The 20220-nt window shown below is 43.0% G+C and overlaps 1 protein-coding gene and 1 non-coding gene across 7 annotated transcripts in view; one reads left to right on the top strand and one right to left on the bottom strand.

Moving 5' to 3' along the window:
- Positions 1–20220, bottom strand: part of ASPRV1 (aspartic peptidase retroviral like 1) — a 111875-nt gene that overhangs the window by 21012 nt on the left and 70643 nt on the right. For 3 of the 6 annotated variants that reach the window (XR_013335670.1, XR_013335671.1, XR_013335672.1), the window contains one exon: positions 739–1548. The exons of the other annotated variants lie outside the window; for them this stretch is intronic. The gene's annotated coding sequence lies outside the window, so the exon portion shown is untranslated. Of the gene's footprint in view, positions 1–738; positions 1549–20220 lie in introns of those variants that run through there. 6 annotated transcript variants of the gene reach the window in all.
- LOC144233533 (U6 spliceosomal RNA) lies at positions 8309–8416 on the top strand. Its single transcript, XR_013335691.1, has one exon. It is a non-coding gene; the product is annotated as a U6 spliceosomal RNA (small nuclear RNA).

Raw genomic sequence — 20220 nt, 5'->3', positions numbered from 1 at the left:
GCTCCTCCCTCTGCTCCTCCTCCACATGTGCACTTTCTCTCTCTCTCTCTCTCTCTCTCTCTCTCAACAAACAAAGAAACAAATGACTAAAGAAAAAAAATGGCAAACCAAACCCCAGAGCCTTAACTCTGGAGAACAAGCTGACAGTTACCAGAGGGGACATGTGGGAGGGGATGGATGAAATAGGTGAAGAGAAGTAAGAGTACATTTATCTTGAGTAATGTATGAAATTGTTGAATCACTGTATTGTACACCTGAAACTAACATAACACTGTATGTTAACTATACTGGAATTAAATTTAAAAAATTTTTACTTAAAAAAGAAAGAAAAAATCCAGAAAGAACGGTATTTAAAAACTTTTTTAATGTTTATTCATTTTTTGAGGGGGGGAGGGGCAAAGAGAGAGGGAGACACAGGATCTGAAGCAGGCTTTAGGCTCTGAGCTGTCAGCAGAGCCTGGCAGGGGGCTCAAACCCACAAATGGGAGATCATGACCTGAGCTGAAGTCGGACACTTAACCAACTGAGCCACCCAGGTGCCCCAGAAAGAACAATATTTAAAAAGTGACAGGGGCACCTGGTTGGTTCAGTGGGTAGAGCATGCAACTCTTGATCTTGGGGTCATGAGTTCAAGCCCCACGTTGGGGGTAGAAATTACTCAAAAAAATAAATGTTTAAAAATAATTAATTAAAAATTTTAAAAAAGTAAAAATAGTGACAACACATTGTTTCCAAAACTATATGTTTATTTCTGTAGCTGGCATCATAGCATTTACATGTTCTCATTTATGAAGTTTTTTAACTTCATGCATACATTATCTAATAAAATATTCATATACTTAAAAAAAGAAAAAAGAAATGCCCACTTTATTCACATTATTATTGCTGCTATAATACCTATTAAGTTGGCAAAGTCTTTCCCCTATACTACTGGTGGGAATATAAATTGACACAATCTTCCTACACAAACATCAAAACCCTTAAAAATATTCACATGCTCAAATACAACATGGTATCCCAGACTGGATCCTGGAATGGATAAAGGACATTAGTAAGAAAATTAATAAAAGCCAAATAAACTCGAGGGTGCCTGGGTGGCTCAGTCAGTTAAGCATCTGTTTCTTGGTTTTGGCTCATGTCATGATCTCCTGGTTTGTGAGGTCAGGCTCTGTACTAAGGAGCCTGCTTGAGATTCTCTCTTCCTTCTCTCTGCCCCTCCCCCACTGGAGCTTAGTTAATAGTAATGTACCAATCTTAACTTATTAGTTTTGATGAATATACTCTGGTTAGGTAAGATATTAATATTAGAGGAAGCTATGTGAAGGATATATGGGAACCCTGTACTATCTTTGCAACTTTCCTATAAATCTAAATTTATTTCAAAACAAAAGGTTTATTTTAAAAATGTTTACATTCTTTTACTAGAAATTTCAATTTCTAGGATTTTATCTCAAAGCTTATCACAGATTGATGGCATACTTGTCTGGCTCAGTCAGTAGAGCATACAACTCTTGATCTTGGGGTCTATGTTGGGGGCATAGAGTTTACCTAAAAAACAAAAAACAAAAAAAAACTTAAAAAAAATACAACACCTAGCACATTAAAAAAACACCTACTTAAAAAAACACAAACCTTATCAGAGATGTAGATGGACATTTACATACAAAGATACTGCACCACCTGCGATAATCACAAAAACGTGGAAATTATCTACATGTCCAAAAATAGCAAGTTAATTAAGTAAACTGTGATGCATCAAATGATGACAGAATGTGGTCAGAAACAATATTATAATATTTGTTGACATGGAAAAATGCTTACAATAGAAAGTAAAGTGAAAGAATTAAGGCATAAAACTGTATCTATTTTAATCTCAATACAATTTTTAAATGATGTACATAAATAAGAAATATACCAATATATTAAAAGTAGTTATTAATGGGTCATATAGAGAATCTAATTTTCTTCTGAGTACATTAGTATACATTGTAAATTTTCTACAATGAACATACAGTGGGTTTTTTTTAATTTTTAGAGAGAGAAAGTGCAAGTCGGGGAGATGAGCAGCAAGAGAAAGAGAGAGAGAGTCTTATGCAGGCTCCATGCTCAGTGCAGGGCTTGTTCCCACAATCCTGGGATTATGACCTGGGCTGAAATCAAGACTTGGACACTCAACTGATTGAGTCACTCAGGTGCCCCATGAACATGTTTATAATCCATGAAAAAAAAGGTATCAAAAATCCCCAACCCACAGTACTTCCTCAAAAATTTAAGCACAGAATTATCTTATGACCCAGCAATTCCACTACAAGTATATATTTAAGAAAACTGAGAACATACATCCACAATAAAACCTGTACATAAATGTCCATAGCAATGTTATTTATACTAGCCAAAAAGTAGAAACAATCTACACATCCACCAGGATAAGTAAAAGCAGTATATCCATACAATGAAATGTTATTCATCACTAACCAGGAATGAAGTACTGATACATGTTACAACATGGATGAACCTTGAAAACATTAAGTGAAAGACACTAGACACAAAGGCCATTTATTACAGGATTCCATTTATACAAAATGTTCAGAATAAGCAGATTCACAGAAACATAAAGTAGACTAGTGGTTGCCAGGAGCTAGGGGATAGTCTATAACTACTAAAAGGTCCAAGGTTTATTTTTTGGGTGATGAAAATGTTAAGCAATTAGTGATGATGGTTGTACACTTGAGAATATACATTCAACTGTATACTTTAAAGGGTGAATTTTGTGGTTTGTGATTATATTGAAGGAAGGGAGGGAGGGAGGGAGGGAAGGAAGGAAGGAAGGAAGGGAGGAAGGAAGGGAGGGAGAAAAAAATCCCCTATCAAAATGCCACATTTCACTGCTTCTCATAATTTTCTTTCAAAAAACTGTTTTCTTATCTTTAAATGATGCTCAGTCTGGAAGAGTCCAACTGGTCTGCCCCCCAAGCCAGGCCCGTGTATGCAGAGCAGGCAGCCATCCATTTATGTGGTGGATAGAATCCTCAGAAGGTGATTGTAACTGTGAATCTCCACCCCCCCGCCCCCGCTCCATCAGTTCCTTCCTTCCTCACCAGTTCATTCATCTGTCTGTCTGTCCTTCCCTCACTCCTTCCCTTAAGCACTAGAGCTACACTACCCAGGGGGTCCCCACAATGAGGAGCTAACCCTTAGAGTTACCCTTTGAAACTGACACTCTGTCCTCTTATATCTCTCCTATAAAATACAAGTTTTCTGGGATTTTAAACTTACCACAACTGTGGAAATTAACTGATCTAACATACAGCAGTCTGAAAAGACAAAAGATACAAAAAAGAGAAGCTTTTAATAGGGGCAAGGGGAAGGGGCAGGCTTGCAGCAGACAAAACCTCCTGGAATGGACAAGACTTGGCAAAGTATCAGAGCACTGGCACTAGGAATCCTCTAGGAGAAAGGGGAAGACAGGTCACAAAGGCAAATAATTAATCAATCCTGAGAAGGTAGGCCTGCTTCTCTCCCTTAGTGGGCCTGAGACTAGTCACCATGAAATCTTACACCTCCAAAGAGTGTCCCTCACGCCTAGAGGCCTTTAGATACCCTGAGTAGATGACATTGCTGTGGTAGAATACTTGGAGCAGAAAAGGGGAGAGGAGGAAAGCAGAAAGGACTGGCAAAGTTAGGAGGTCAGTCCTTCCCCTGGCCCTGTGGACAGCTCAGTACTTAAGGGAACTTGGCAATCCTCAGTACTTGTTTCTATTTGTCTCAGTTGAGCCTTCTCATCCTACTGGAAACCCAAGATATCCCAGCAGCCTTCCTAAGAATGCATTTCTTGCAGGACTGGGCCAAGAATAAAGTAAAAAGAAGAATCAATGTTGAAAAGGTAGGAAAAACCAAATGAAAATTTAAAAACTGGACAAAGGCTCTTTTCTGTAGGGTGTATAGAACTTTGTAAAGAGCAGATGAGGATTTGGGCCTGGAACTCCTGAGACGGATCAGGGAGGAGAATGGGCAGTAAAGACATCTTGAGTAAAGATGCCACCCTCCTGCTCTGGGCGTGGCTGGGCTGGGCCAGGCAGAGAATGTTGAAATTAAAAACTTTTGGAGGAATTTGAACAAAGCAGGTGGAGGAAGAAGCAGCTACATAGTTTGGCTCACCTAGCAGGCCTACATGACCACAAGGGTGGGGTGGGTGCTGAGGACGGAGGAGGAGTGTCATGTATGATAGTCAACAGTTCTGCCTGTCTTGCAGTCTCCCCTCCCTTCTGTTGGATAGAGCAGCTCACTTTTTCTTTTTTTTAATGTTTATTTTTGAGAGAGCACAAGTGGGGGAGAGACAGAGAGAGGGGTGCAGAGGATCCGAATCAGGCTCCATGCTGACAGCAGAGCCCAATGTGAGGCTCGAACCCACAAACCGTGAGATCATGCCCTGAGCTTAAGTCAGATGCTCAACCTACTGAGCCACCCAGGCATCCCAGCACCTCACTTTTCAGAGGGAAAATTCCATCTCCCTCAATCCTCTGAGGGACTGTTAGCACAGGATCCAGACCTGCCAACGAGACTCTGTCTCAATCACACAAGGAGGCTGGCACTGCCTCTACCCAAAGGCAGCCTTCCTTTTTCTGAAAACCCAGGCTCAAGTTTCCTAGCCTTCCTGAGGCCTCAAAGTCAACCCCTTCTTCAAAGCTATGAGCTAGGATTCTTCTAATAAATGACCTTTTTTGGCTTATGTTTGGCTCACTGAAACAGCCTGAGATACATGATGCTATGGTACTAATAATTCTCATTATTTACTGAGTGTCTACCATATGCCAAAGACAGTATGGGGTCTATCACATGTATTAGCTTAATTCTTATTCCAAAAATGCAGAAAGCAGGACTCAGAGAAATTAATACCATCTCTGGGAGTTCTAGATTTAAAGAAGATGAAAAGAGGATTCAGGTCCACTTTGATCTGGCTTCCAAGGCCAGGTTCATTCTTTCTCCTTCCTTCCTTCTCTTCCTCTTTCTTTTCAATTTCGATGTTGGGAGTAGAGAGCTGAGTTAACCAAATTCTTCAGTTACTGGCACTTGAGCACCAATGGTCCCCTCTCCTCTTTCACTACCCAAGTTTTTCCCACCTCACCACACCACCTTCCAAATGCCCAGGATCACAGCTCACATGTGATAGGGTCTGACCTCTTCCTGGCAGGCACTCCAGATATTGAGATTTGCGATTTTTTTTTCCTTGAGGATCAAAATCTAGTTGGACCTGAGAAACTTTTCCAGGTGACTCTTTAGCACTCCCACCCAATAGCCAACCTATTAGCCTTATTATTGGCTCAGCTCTGAGCTAGGATGAGATGTGGAATTGATAAGAAAGGGAAAGACTCAGTCTCTACCCTCAGGAAGCTTAAAATTCATACACTGGTCCACTCCACAAATACATATGAAAACCTGACCTCATGTGCCAGGTCCAAGGATAGAAGGATGAATGCAACAGCCATTGCCCTCTGAGAGCTGAGAGTCTACTAGAGGAGAAGACAATTAAGCAAATAGGCTTTTGTCACAAGGCTATGGTACGGGAGATGCAGCAAAGCTGGGTAGATAGAATCCAGACCTGGGCATGGCTCAGCTAGTAACATTAATCCAAGAAATCATGAAGATATATAAATCTATAAGTACATTTGTTTCTGCTCATTTGCCTCAGCATCATGCAACAATGGTGGTTAGAATTTTCATCACTTGGAAGGAAAGTGTGGGATGGGTAGAATTAAGATAAAGACAATGTGGCATGCAGAAAATTAAGTGTGATGAGTCCAGGGAGACACCTCAGAGAAGGAAGCAGTCATTCTAGACTAGACCTGTGAAGACTGGGACAAAGGGAGTTGTGCCTATCGAATGCGACATAGATGCCTTCACTGGAGAAAACAAACAGGGTATCTAATATAAATCCCAATCAAAAGACAGCACAGGGGTGCCTGGGTGGCTCAGCGGATTGAGCATCTGACTTCAGCTCAGGTCATGATCTCACAGATCAAGAGTTTGAGCCCTGCTTCAGGCTCTGTGTTGACAGCTCGGAGCCTGGAGTCTGCTTAAGATTCTGTGTCTCCCTCGCTCTATGCCCCTCCCCCACCCATATTCGGTCTCTTTCAAAAATAAATATTAAAAAAAAAAAAGGCACAGCACAAAAGGCTCTGTTTTGTAGAGGGGAGTCATGGTTGGGCTGCTGCCCACATGGTTAACTTTCTACATGGCCAGGACAGGTAGCAGTGGGGGCAGATTAGCTAAAAGTGGTGAATGGTCCTCCTGCACAGCCCAGCTGCCCAGCAGGTAAGAAAGCAGCATTGAGAACCCTCACCACCACTTCCCCTCTCAGGTTAGACACAAGTGTGCCCAGGACAGTCTGTTCACCAAAGGCCACCCAACCCCCTAGGGGGTAGGTCAAGGCCGCCCGGATCAGCAAGTGCATGTGGGGACTCTAAAATGTTCTTTAACTTGGGCCTTGGTATCCTCGGCCCAGCTGTGTTGAACAGCAAAGCCCACCCTTGGAAGTGAGATGAGTTTCCTAGACTTCAACCAAGCAGGCCCCCAGAAGGTGGTTCTGACATCAGTCCCCAGCCCCTCCTCACTCAGGGCCTGGGGACCACTTGACCCAGATGGTGAGGGACATGAGGGCCATCAGAACCCCCTCTGGGGGTCTCACAGCTGGCCTCATGCTGACTGGAACACACTGATTGGGGCCCCTGCCATGTGTGTCTCTCACTGGGAGCCAGGAAAGTAGGAGGGGATTGTAAGGTCACTCAGTGGAGAAGACTTTTGTCCTATTCCAAGCTGGAGCTGAAGAGGGTTCCCCATAGGTGCAGTGTCACAACACATGCCAGGAACACCATTCTTCCCACCCCTGCTGGTCACAGACAGTGCAGGGCTTGGCTTGGCAAGGATGGGAAGTCAGAAAGGTGGGGAAAGCCTTATAGTGGATGTGGGCCTTCCTTTGGGCCTTGAAGGATGAACCACCCTGGGTTAGGAAGAAAGAGAAAGGAGCAGGAATGATGTTCCAGGGAGGGTCAACAGCCTGGACAAAGACGCAGAGGTGGCAACAGGGTGTTCAGTCAGAAGTCCAGTCTGAGTAAGAAGAAACCAGGAAAAGGACTCCTGAAGAATAAAGTAAGATTCTCTTCCCCACTCCCTGCCCTCTGGCAGAAGATGCCAATGCTTCCCCAAGTGTCATATCCTCTAGGCGTCTCCTGTTACTTCTATCTCCAACTTCAGATCCAAATAGCCAAGCTCCAGAATCCATAAAAAACTAGGGTGGGTTTTCCACAGTCTATCACTGGCTCAGCTCCCTTCCTTCTGTTTTTCTAGACCTCCTGACTCTGATCTTTGCCTTGGATGTACTTTTCCTTTCATGTAAAAATAATCTCTCTCTCTCTCTCTCTCTCTCTCTCTCTCTCTCTCACACACACACTCACACACACACACACCCCTATACCGGCTTAAACTCTAGTGGCTCCTCAATGCCCTTGGGATAAAATCGCAAATTCTTACTTTAGGCCTGCCCCACCTTGTCCCTAGGCCCTCCCTGAGCTGGCTCAGCCACACCCACCTCCCTTTCTCAACTGCCTCTGGTTCCAGGGTCTTGTGCAAGCCCATGGCCTTTGCTCATGTTGCCACCTCTGCGGAGAAGGCTCTTCATTTGCAGGCTTTAACCATTATTCCCTCACAGAGGCCTTCCCTCCTACTGTAAATCAGGTACCTTTCTCATAGGACCCTTTCTCATAAGACTCTTATTTTTCATCACACTGCTCATCTCACCTTCTATAACCATTTGTCTCTGTGTGACCACTTACTTCATACCAGCTCCCCACACTGAGATGATGGCTTCTCAGGTTTCATTCACCCTAATTCCCCAGAGCCTAGTACACATCCTGACAAGTATTTGTTTTCAAAATATTCAAAAGACAACCCTCTGGCTTAGAAAATTTAAGCTTGTGACACAAAGACCTTTTCACATCTGAGCTTTGCTTGCTCTCCTGCCCCATGGCCCGCAAGTTGGCCACCCCCACCTCTGACCTCCTTAGGGACCCTGGACTCTAGCCAGACCAGGTTACTTGCCATTTTTTGAACATATTCTGCCCTTTCTCATCTCCATACTTTCCTGAATGCTTTTCTTCTAGTAGAGAATACCAAATTCCTATTCATTCTCCAAGGCTCATTCTGGCTCCTTCCTGGACTCTCCCAGGCAGCATTCCTGTCCCTCCATTCCCATATCAGTCTATCCCTTTCTTGTTCTCCCACCTGTCTTCTCCATTAACTCCTAGACACCCTCATGCTCGCTTCGGCAGCACATATACTAAAATTGGAACGATACAGAGAAGATTAGCATGGCCCCTGCGCAAGGATGACACGCAAACTCCTAGACACCCTCTATTCCTCTTCATCTCAAGTGCCTATTATAGGTTCTAACACAGTAGGACCTCAAAGGAAAGATCTGTCAGCTGAATGGACTTCACTCAATGAATGAGGAATATTTCAATGTTTCAGCAGACCTCCAAGCAGCGTAAGTCTCCTTGTGAGGTAGTAAACTCCCCACCACAAGGAATTATTTAAGCAGAGGCTTCATACCCTATCAAACAGTATTTTTCAAATTCTTTGTGATCCATTACAAACATACATAGTACATTAAAAACAAACGTTTCACAAAATGGTATTTACTCTTTCTTCCATGTGGTATACACTGATATTTTTTTCTATTTCATTTTTCATAAATGCTGGTTTTAACCACTAAAAACAGGGTTTCAGGAGCCACAAGTGAGTTGAGACCCACAGTCTGAAAGACTCCCATGCTGGCCAGCATGTTAGAGTCACTGATCTCCACAGTACCACCATTTCCTCTTTGCCACCAGTGGGCACTTTTAGGTAACTTACCTCATCAAAAGGGCGATTCTCCTGGAGCTAAGGGACTAGAAGGGGAAGTCTCTGTCGACTGGCTAATGGGTAGGAGGGCTCCCTGGTACAGCTGCCCATAGACGATGGCCTCCCATTCATTAAACCCAACAAATATTTTTAAGTACCTACCATGTGCTATGCACTGTCCTAGTCTCTGGAGATACAGCTATAAACAAAATATTAAAAACTCCTGGGGTGCCTGAGTGGCTCAGTCAGTTAAGCGTCCTACTCTTGACTTCGGCTCAGGTCATGACCTCACACGAGCCCCATGTTGGGTTCTGTGCTAACAGTGCAGAGTCTGCTTGGGATTCTGTCTCCCTCTCTCTCTGCTCTCACCTGCTCACATGTTCTCTCTCTCTCAAAATATATAAACTTTTAAAAAAATGTTTGTTTTTTAGGGGCACCTGGGTGGCTCAGTCGGTTGAGTGCCCAGTCCAACATTGGCTCAGGTCACGATCTCATCCTCCATGAGTTCGAGCCCCGTGTCGAGCTCTGTGACGACAGTTCAGAGCCAGGAGCCTACTTCAGATTCTGTGTCTCCCTTGCTCTCTGCCCCTCCCCCACTCACACTCTGTCTCTAAAAAATGAATAAATGTTAAAAAAAATTGGGGCGACTCGGTAACTCAGTCAGTTAAGCGTCCAACTTCGGCTCAGGTCATGATCTCGCGGTTCGTGGGTTCAAGCCCCACATCGGGCTCTGTGCTGACAGCTAGCTCAGAGCCTGGAGCCTGCTTCAGATTCTGTATCTCCCTCTCTCTCTGACCCTCCCTTGCTAACACTGTTTCTCTCTGTCTCTCAGAAATAAATTTAAAAAAATGTTAATGTTAAAAAAATTAAATGTTTGTTTTTTTTTAATTTTTGAGAGAGAGCATCAGCAAGGAAGGGGCAGAGAGAGTGGGGAAGGAGAGTGGACAGAGGATCAGAAGCAGGCTCTGAGCTGACAGCACTGTGAGATCATGACCCAAGCTGAAGTTGGATGCTCCAACTGACTGAGCTACCCAGGCAGCTCAATAAATAAACTTAAAATAAAAGGGAATGAAAACTCCTAACATGATGGCAAGACTGTAGAGAAACTAGAACCCTTGTGCATTGTTGATAGGTAAGTAAAATGGTACATCTTCATGGACAATGGTATGATTGTTCTTTAAAAGGTTAAACATAGAATTATCATATGATCCAGCAATTCCACTTCTGGGTAAATACACAAAAGAATTAAAAGCAGACACCAGAACACTTATTTGTACACCAATGTTCATAGCAGCACTATTAACAATAGCCAAAAAGTGGAAGCAACTCAAATGTCCTTCAACAGATGAATGGATAAACAAATGTGGTATATGCATACAATGGAATATTATTCAACCTTAAAAAGGAAGGAAAATTTGACACATGCTACCACATGGATAAATCTTGAAGACATTATACTAAGTGTTTGATTCCACTTATGAGGTAACCTAAAATAGGCAAATTCATAGAGACAGAGTAGAATGGTGAGTGCTAGGATCTGGAGAGACAGAGGATGGGGCATTATTGTTTAAAGAGGTACAGAGTTTCAGTTTGGGATGATGAAAAAGGTCTGGAGATGAATGGTGGTGATGGTTGTAAAACAATATGAATATACTTAATGCCCCTAAACTATACAGTCAAAAATTGTTAAAATGGTAAATTTTATGTTATGTATATTTTATCTTTTTTTTTTTTTTTAACTTGGTACTTGGAACTTCCATTCTAGAAGCACAGACTGGGAAAAGAGCTCACTAATAGAGTAGCATTATTTCTTCCCACCTCAGAGCAGGAGCCATAAACTATATCTGGGTCCTGGAGAGTCTGCATGGGGTAGGAGGAGGGGGTCAGGAAACAGGAGGCATGCACAGGTTTCCCCATGATCTCTTCAAACAGAATAGTTCTCTTTGTTATCTGTTTTCAATTTTAAGCATATTAAGATGAAATTTTGTTTGGAACAAAGGGCCACAACACAGGATCATCAATTCTAACAAATGTACCAATTTGGTGGGGGTGTTGATGACAGGGACAGCTATGTATGTTTGAGGGCCAGACAGTATATGGGAAATCTTTGTACCATCCTCATAACTTGCTGTAAACCTAAAACTGTTCCCAAAAAAAATAGTTTGTAGAGGTGGGAAAGGCCACTGCTGCCTAGAAACATGTTTCTAAACTACCACCTTCCCTCTCTAAAATGACCACTGGTTGAGAGATGCTTTCATGAAGGACCACTCTACAGGAGGGGTCCCCTAAGCATTTCACAGGCAGGTGTTGGCTCTGCAAGGTGAGGGTGGGGGGCTGTCCCATGAGTGGACAGTGATCTGAGAAGACTGACCTGGAAGGATAGGCTTTGCAGAGCCATTCTAGCCCTTCCCCTGGGTTGAGGTGGTCAGTTATTGGATCTCCACCCAAAGGCAAGTTTCTCAGCTGAGTCACTTCTGGTCTTGCCTAGGGTGGGGTACAGAAACAGCACCCAATTTTAGCCTTGAAAACTTTGGCTCCAAATCCTGGCTCTGCCCTTTATAAGACACTTAATGTCCCAGCCTATTTACTTAGCTGTAAAATGGAGATGACCTGATACCAACCATCTCCCAGGATATGATGTGTCATGACACCACTGGAGAACGCCCAGCACAATACCAGGCACAGAGGAGGCACACCAGAGAGCTTTAGTGTCTGGGCCCTGAAGCTCAGGAATGGTGTTGTAGGCCCCATCTGTGGGGCGGGGCCCTGCACCCTTGGACCTGCCAGGCCAGCCTGGCCACTCCTAGCACTTGCTCCAGGTGCATCTCGTGCACAGCCACCCCCAGGGAGAGCACTGGACTGACAGACAGCAGCCCTCAGATGCCTTTAGAACCAAGTCACGGTTTCAGGAGCTGGTTTCCAAGGAAGGAAGCCTCTGCCTGCCACCCCCACCCACCCCTTCCCTGAGGGGCCACACCCTGCACTGTCGTGAACTCATCTCTACATATGACAGTTTCCACATTGGGCTGTGATTTCTTGAAGACAGGTGGACTTTGCCCCAGGCAGGGGTTAAGGATGTTCCACTAACATCTCCCCTACTATTGGGTACTTCTTTTCACTCCGTATGATCTCTGTTACTCCCCCTCCATCATGCCCCCCACCATTTGAGGACTATTCTCAAGGACAACTGAGTTGGAAACAAATGGAAATAGGGCACATTTTCTTTCCCTCTTACATTAACACTCTGTCTCTCCCTGACAGAGGGCCTGTTTTTGCCTTGTTCATCCTCTTGCTCACAACAGACTTCAATAAGGAAGCAGACAAGCAAACTTTGTGCCGGACAGACTTCCTTTACAATCACTGATAATTCTGGACTTCGGTCCTTCTGGACATTCTGACATGGGTGTATCACACACAACATATCACGTACATGTGAAAAATCAGTAGGAAAACCTAAGCTTATTGGTCTTTTGTTGCTACTGGCCACCCTTCTCTCTGTTAAAATCATTTTAATTTCATCATCAGAATCTAATTTCCACTAGTTAGAATTGGGTGATTTTTCTCTACCCCTCATATTATATTCCTCTTGGAAAAAAAAATTTTATTATGCAGTTTCTTAAAACCACCATTTGACCAAGCCCTACTCCACTACTGGCCTTGGGGAAACATCAATGAATGGCTCTGCAAACCTCTGCAATCTTTTCAAAGACTTTTGATATTGTTATTTTAGTTTATTATTATTATTCTCCCCCATTAGGAGAAATGTTTCATCATTTTGTAATCAAACAGCATTTGCAAATATCAACAAGAGAATGTGTAATGTATTATGCATGCACACTATATAATCATCTATTGTTAAGACAGAAACCTCCTGGTGGTGTAACACATCTCCAAGCCCACTGGCTTCTACTTAACGTTCGCTTTCTCAGATGGTGTGGCATAAATAATCTTTGTCTCAGTAATACTTGGCTTTACTGTGAGGTCGCCTCACTGATAAGAGCACCCCTGCAGTCATTTGGGATGACTCACAGAAACAGAAATGGGGACTAGGTGGCCAGGGAGCCTTGAGTGGACAGGCTACAGAAGAAACAGATACCTGGCCCTGCCTCAGCAAGTAGTCCATCTTCAGGCAAAGCAGTGAAGAGAGCGGACTCGGTCTTCCAAGCCCATCCCCTGCTACTCCCTAAATACTCATTCCAGACCAAATCCCAGTGGTTTTGTCCTGCCCTCTGGTCATTTAGGCCACTCCACCCAGGCCTGCCATCTCCAGGGAGTGTCCATCTCAGACTGTCCTCTCTACACCTATCTTCAGGGCATTAGGGAGCCACTATCAGCAAGCTTTCAGATGGGAAAGTTATTTGTGCACAAATTCACTCTGATGAACAAAGGAATCCAACAGTAACACAGGGATTTTAGGCTGTGAGTCAGACTTAGGGCTGAGTGGGGAGGGTCTGCTCTGTGAACCTGAGATCAAATCCATGAGGAGTATGGCTAGCCCTAATCAGGATCAGGTTGACAGCACTGAATTTATCCAGAAACACTGAGGTTCCAATAAAATAGTTTTCCTAAAAAGTGAAGCTTCAATTGCCAAAACAGTATTTTAACCACTTTGAAGGGAAATGTTGCTAAAATATAGCTCAAAGTTCCCCAATGCCTTAAAAATTATCCTTTTCCCACTGAAGTGGTCGTCATTACAAGTAGTCTCTGTGGTACTAGACAATAATGTGACTTTACTTCCTTACTGTTCCTCTGTCCTTCCCCATGGCTTTCACCTTCCTGCCATCTACATGTCTGTCTCTTAAAACTACCTACCATCACCACCCTTCCAGGCTGTTTCTTTGCTACTACAGGTGCTAGGAAATCAGGTAGGCTCTCTTGTCAGAATAGTGTGCTAAGTAAGTGTCAACAGACATGAGGCTCTCAGAAGGTTAAAATACACCTGGTTTAGATGCAGGGATTTTGATGCAGTTATTTCTGCAGGTCCTATTTTCAGTAACTTTCAGTTCAGGGTGCAAGTCCAAAGAGAGATGAGGCTTCAAGACTCAATTCCACCTGAAATGTTCCTTCCACATATTTGTCTTCCATCCTCTGGCTAGTAAGATGTCTCTATGGTTGTGGCACTGCATGCAGAGCTCCATGTTTTGCTCTTACTCTAGTTGTTATTCCCTGGCCCTACCAGGTGAGCAGCAATGATGAGCCCCACTATGCCTGGAAGCTTTGCCTCCATGAAGAGCTTCACCAAGAGAAATGAAATGTGCAGCCTTGTGATACCTAACACTGAGCTGGCATCTTTCTTTCAGGTTTCTGGAGCACTTTACAGACTTCAACCTCCTGCCACAGCACTGAGACAGCATCTCTGACCATGGCAACTTTATGGTATGACCAACTGGGACCCTGAAACACTCCACAGAGAGAATGGAGCACCACCAGGTAGACCAGAATGGCACTGGCAGTCATGTGCTGGCTCTTTAAGGAACCCAGTGGGTGATGTCTAGACAGGGTCAATCGGCCTGTGTTTGGAGTTGTTCTGAGCAATGATCTCACTCTGCATTTTTCACCCTGTGGGTTGTGACCCATTACTGGGTTATGAAATCAGTTTAGTGGGTCACAACCAACAATTTTCTTTAAAAAATAAATAGAACAGAAAATATCCAAGTGCATCACACACAGTGAGAGTGTTATCTTTATAAAACTTATGCTTCAGTTTTATAGCTCTATATGTAGGTGTGTGTGGTGGCTGGGACATGAAATATATTTCTCACAGGGAGTGGTGGTCAAGGAAGTTTGAAATGCAGTGATCAAACATACATCCATTGTGCACCTATGTCTTCCTGACACCCACCCCTGCTACTTGCACCCCTGAAAAAAGCCAAAAGAATCTGTTCAGGGTCTTAAAAATGGCCTTACCTGGAAGGCATAGGAGTCAGGAAAGCCTTCTTAGAGGAAGTGAGGTTTGCTGTGGCCTGAGCAGGAATACGGAGGGGGCAGCATGGAAGAAGGAAAGGGATGGGCAGTGTACTATGGTAAGAAGGAGTGAGATGAACAAGGACTGGGAAGGCCTACAGGGCATAGCTATAGATACCTGCCTTCTGAGGGAGGCAAACTGAGGGGCTGAGGCTAGAGGGGTGGAAGAAACAAAGCTGATTTGATTCCAAATACCCATTTACAAAGTTACCTTTGGGGGACATGTGATAGTGGGGGAGTCAAGTGGGGTTTCAGGCCTGGTGCCCCTCTCTCTCATTGATCCAGTAATAGTGCCTACTTTTCTTTTATCTTTATAAATTTAACTTTTAATCAATTAAAATGAAAAACCCAGTTCCTCAGTTACAATAGCCACATTTCAAACACTCAATAGGCTCAATTTTATAACACAGAACATTTCCATCAATGCAGAAAGGTCTACTGGACAGGGATGTTCTAGAATGAGCAAATGATTAATTTATTCCAGGACTGCCTTCCCTCAGGAATCCAACAACTTCCATTATTTCTACTATAGCCATAGTTCTAAATGCAAATGTCTCTAGGAGAGATACTGGGATGGCTTAAAAGAGTAACTGGTTGATATTAACAGCCTAGGAAAGCCAGAGTCTAAGAAGCCATCCACCATAGACTGAGTATATGTGACAGCACAAGGGATGAAGGGAAGTCAGAAGATAAGACACTGCCGTAGCCAAATGTGCTGTCTGAGGATACTGAAGAGTAAGGATAAACTCCTATATCAAGGGATGTAGAAAACTTTGAGAATTGTGAGGAAGTGACCCACAGTTATTATTCATCTTCAAGTGAGAGTTTATGCCCCAACAGTCCTCACCAAGGGGGTTATTGCATGAGAAACAAGCACTTCTCTACTTCTAGGGAAGGAGTAAGAAGAAGTGCATGCAGGCCTTCCCAGCGGTGGATGCCTATGAACTTGGCCCTCTTCTGCCTTCTGTATTTGCTCTATGACCAGGTCCATGGCTCTGTCTCCTTCACACCAATGACTCCCTGAAAAACAACATAGACCCAGGCTTAGAGACCCAAATACTAACTTATTTCTACCAGGAGCCTCCATCAGCAATCCCAAGGTGAATTTTAACAATCTCTGGCCCACTGCCTTCCCTACCCTGTTTCCTGTATCTGGCTTCTGGCTCATCCTCCACCTGCTCACTCCATCGTTCATTCAGGTCAGCACCCTATGAGTCATCCCAGACTCCTCCCCCTCTTACTTTGCTCCCCACCCAAGGTCACCACATCTTGGCCACTTCTCCACTCTGCTGTGAATCTGCCTAGCTCTGAACCTCTCCAGCTCTCACTGTCACAGGGACCATCCTTGGTCTTCCTGCTTCCAGTCACAGCCCCTTGTAGCCCAGAGGTTCTTAACCACAGATAAGCAATAGAGTAACTTGGAGGCGGTTAAAATATAGATTCTGACTCAGTCAATCTGGCCAGGTTGAGCACGTGTATTTTGCGAAAGTGCTCCAGGTGATTCTGATGTGTACCCTTCATTAAGAACCACTGCCTCCTCCTCCTCATTATTAATAACAACAAAAACAACAATTAACATTTTTTGTGTACTTACATGTACTGCCTCATGTAATCTTCATGACAACCTTGTGAGGTAGGAGCTATCATCCATTCCCATTTTATGGTTGTTGAAACTGAGGCACAAAAGTGTCATAGTGAGAGGCAGGACCAGAGCATGACCCACCACTCCTAACCATTCTGCTCTCTACACCACTGTATAGACATGACTTAATGTGTATCTCCCTCCTTAACGCTCTTTAAAGAAAGTTCCAGAAAAAGATGGGAGCTTGAGGACACACTCTTGATTCTCTTCTCCANGGGAGGAGGGGAAAATGCGTGATGGGCATTGAGGAGGGCACTTGTTGGGATGAGCACTGTGTGTTGTATATAAGTGATGAAACAGGGGAATCTACCCCAAAATCCAAGAGCACACTTTTCATACTGTATGTTAGCCAATTTGACAATAAATTATATTAAAAAAAAGGAAGAAATATCTTGATCAGGGTAGTGGTTAATTGAGTGTACACATTATAAAAATTCACTGAGATGTGTGAATTTACTGTACATTCATTACTCAATAAAAAAATCCTGAGGGGCGCCTGCAGTTAAGCATCCGACTCTTGATTTCCACTCAGGTCATGATCTCACAGTTTGTAAGATCAAGCCCTGAGTTCACCTCCAGGCTGATAGCACAAAGCTTACTTGGGATTCTCTCTCTCCCTCTCTTTCTCTCGAAATATATTTTTAAAAATCTTGGAAAAGTCACTTAAGAAAGGGCTACATAAATAAAGAAGTAAAATAAAGGGGTGCCTGGGTGGCTCAGTTGGTTAAGTGTCTGACACTTGATTTCAGCTTAGGTCATGATCTCACGATTGGTAAGACTGAGCCCTGCATTGGGCTCCATGTTCAGCATAGAGCCTGCTTGAGATTCTCTCTTTCCCTCTCTCAAAATAAATAAATAAAAAAATTTTTTTTAAAAGAAATAAAATAAAAAGAAAGACCCAAGAAAATGTGAAATAGGTAAAAACAGGCATGCACAGAAGAAACTAGGAAAAAGTCATCACAATGCTGGTGATTATGAAGAATTCTTTCTGGAATAACACATTTAAGAACAGATTAAGAAAAGATCCCCAGAGCTAACCCACAAGAAATCCTTAGAGGAGATCAGGCTTGGAGAGGGCACTACCTAAAGGCAGAGTCCCCTGCAAGATGGACAGGAAATCCCCAGTATAGGATGGCTTGGCTATAGTGGAGAGCATATGGCTAGCCACGGGAGCTCTGAAGGTCCACAGGACTGTCTTTGGGTCACAGACTGTGGAATGCCCCCAAGTGGAAGTCAATGGCAGTGAGGGGTTTCTTCCTTAAAGGGCCATGTGATTTCTGCATCAAGAAGAAAGTCCAGCCCCATCAAATCCAGCTCCTGGTATGGTTGGTGCTTATGACTACAAAGGACTCCAATGGGATCACTCATGTTTCCAGCTCCACTGTGAAGTCCAAGGGAGGGGGACTTGGCACACTGATTTTGAAGTCTATCCTAAAAGAACAAAGAAAAGTCTGAGAAAAGCAGTGTGATGAGGTATACCTTACACTAGCACCTAAGATATATTTAAAGAAAATGTGATCAAAACAGACAGTAAGAACAGACAATTCACTGGAACAGAGAATCCCAGGTATAAATGGAAATGTACTGTAAGATGCAATCAGTATTTCACACTAGGAGGCTAAGGATACGTATTTTAATTATTACTGACCAGGAAAAAGAAATTAAATCCTTAACTCTCACAATTCACCAAATTATGACAAATTCCATCTAGACAAAGAATGAAATGTAAATTAAAAAAAAAAAGAAACCATTTAAGTATTGAGAATTTATATGAATATGTAATTCTGTAGCAGATACAGCCTTTCTAAGCCTGACACAAAACAGAAATAGAGGCCAGGCCTAGAGATCCAAATACCAAGTTCCCTCTACCAGGAACCTCCATCAACAATTAAACAATCTCTGCCCAGGGTGCCTGGGTGGCTCAGTCGGTTGAGTGTCTGACTTTGGCTCAAGTCATGATCTCACGGTTCATGGGTTCGAGCCCCACATAGGGCTCTGTGCTGACAGCCAGCTCAGAGCCTAGAGCCTGTTTCAGATTCTGTATCTCCCTCTCTCTCTGACCCTCCCCTGCTCACGCTGTCTCTCTCTCTCTCTCTCTCAGAAATAAGTAAAACATTTAAAAAAAAAACTCTGCCCCTGTCCCCCATCCCTGTCTTTTCATGTATTCCTGATTCTGGCTCATCCTCCACCTGCTCACTCTGCCAACCAGGTCAGTACCCTGTGAATCACCCTACACTCCTCCTGCTCCTTCCACATTCTCCCCCTTCCCAAGGTTACCACTTCTTGGCCACCTCTACATTCTATCTTGAATCTGTCCAGCTTGATCCTCTCCAGACTGGCCCCCACTGAGGGCCTCATCCTGCCACCCCTGTTACCAGCTCAAGGACTGCCCGTGGGCCTCTTGGCTTCCAGTCACAGCCCCTACCTCCAGCCCAGTGGTTCAGAAAGCCTATAAAGACTACCTTGATTGCATGAACATTTTAGATTTATGAATGCTTAAATAGTGAACAAAACTAAAGGGGAAATGACAATCTAGGATAAAGTATTTGTTATATAAAAAAAGACAAAGAGTTAATAGCCTGAATAGGTATCAAGTTCTCTTATAAATCAAAAAGACAAAAAAAATAATAACCTACACTAAAAACTAATAAAATATTGCACAAATGAAAAAAAAAAAATATACCAATAGAATTCTGCACATAATCAATTCTTCAAAAGAGAATTACCAATAACTAACTGGCCTGTAAAAAGAGTCCAAGTAATAAAATAACAATTTTAAAAAAGAAAGCAAAATAAAGAAGCAACAATGGGAAATACTGTTTTTGCTGATCAAATTTGCAATTTTTTAAAAAATAATAATACCTTGGGGCGCCTGGGTGGCTTNTAAAAAAAAAAATTTTTTTTAAATAAAAAATAAAAAATAATAATACCTTAATACTGGAAAGGATAGTCAAAAAGATGCTCTCATAGGACTGGGGTAAGAGCCTAAGTTGATACATCTGGAAGGCAACTGGGAAAAATGTATCAAAATCTTTGAAAATGTCCATATTCTTCAATCTAGCAATTCTACCCCAAGACTATATCCTAAAGATGAAAATATGGATGTACACAAAGTCAGTATTATATATAAGCCACAGCTATTAGGAACTTAAGGGGCAATAATAAGGGTATAGTTAAATCATGGTAGGTACACACTGAAATACTACAGATCTATAAGAAGTTTATTTATTGCCAAGGAAAACCATTTACAACGTATTGCTAAGTATAAAAAGCAAGTCACAGAACAGTATGTACAATGTGAACTCATACTGTAATGAAATGTTAAGGGTATATATACATCCATATACATGCACACAAAAAAAGATCTTCAGGCATGTAACCAAAACAGTAATGATAATATAGACCTGTGTCTAGGATTATTACTATGATTCCTTATTTCTTTCTTTGTTCTTTGTGTTTCCCACTTTTATTTTTTTTTATTTTTTTTTATTTTTTGTTAAATTTTTTAATGTTTTATTTATTTCTAGGAGAGAGAGAGACAGACAGCGTGAGCAGGGGAGGGTCAGAGAGAGAGGGAGTCACAGACTCTGAAACAGGCTCCAGGCTCTGAGCTGGCAGTCAGCACAGACCCCGACGCGGGGCTCGAACCCACGAACCGCGAGATCATGACCTAAGCGAAAGTCGGACGCTTAACCGACTAAGCCACCCAGGTGCCCCAA

Source organism: Crocuta crocuta, unplaced genomic scaffold (assembly GCF_008692635.1).
Source record: "Crocuta crocuta isolate KB4526 unplaced genomic scaffold, BGI_CrCroc_1.0 scaffold113, whole genome shotgun sequence".
NCBI lineage: Eukaryota > Metazoa > Chordata > Mammalia > Carnivora > Hyaenidae > Crocuta > Crocuta crocuta.
Note: the sequence above shows the minus strand (reverse complement) of the source record. Positions and strands in the feature narration are given on the sequence as shown.